This window comes from Wasmannia auropunctata, unplaced genomic scaffold, assembly GCF_000956235.1.
Source record: "Wasmannia auropunctata unplaced genomic scaffold, wasmannia.A_1.0 LD336095.1, whole genome shotgun sequence".
In the NCBI taxonomy this organism is placed as follows: domain Eukaryota; kingdom Metazoa; phylum Arthropoda; class Insecta; order Hymenoptera; family Formicidae; genus Wasmannia; species Wasmannia auropunctata.
The window spans coordinates 3,821,037-3,821,634 of NW_012026795.1; the positions used below are offsets into that span (position 1 = coordinate 3,821,037).

The following is a 598-nucleotide window of genomic DNA, read 5'->3' on the forward strand; positions in this document are numbered from 1 at the left end:
AAATGGAAGAGAATTATTAGAACTGGTGGCGGTCCTAAATAGTANAGTACTGGTGGCGGTCCTAAATAGCAGATACTGGTGGCGGTTCTAAGTAGCAGATCAAAACGGAATGGCTACAACATAATATATAAATCTCAGCATAAATAAAAGAGAATTATTAAACTGGTGGCGGTCCTAAGTAGCAGATTTGTTCGAATCTTTTTGTTCTCATACAAATATTGAATAAAACTTTTTATTTACCACATATAAAAGTTTTAAAAATGAAAGAACGACTATTTTATTTTCTTGTTCTTATATTTCTCCTTGTATAATATCCAATTTCCATATCGCGAAACAGTAAATACGTGTATGCGTCATGCATGTGTATACGACGTGTATGCGTCATACGTGTATACATTGTCATCTCGCTCGATTTTTATCTATATATATCATACTCGCGTTTTTTTCCCATACAGTACGTAGTGAATCACGCCTCAATCATTCTCAAGAAGAACTGCGACAAAGTACATTTACATCGTGAACCGAGCATGTCACTCGCATTCACTTTCATCGTCATCGTAATAATCACGATCGCTCCGACCATTTATGGATATAACGA

General features: G+C 35.5%; 1 protein-coding gene across 1 annotated transcript in view; it reads right to left on the reverse strand.

Annotated features, from left to right (window-relative positions):
- LOC105462820 overlaps positions 1-598 on the reverse strand; it is a 4,117-nt gene that overhangs the window by 1,695 nt on the left and 1,824 nt on the right. The window lies entirely within an intron of this gene.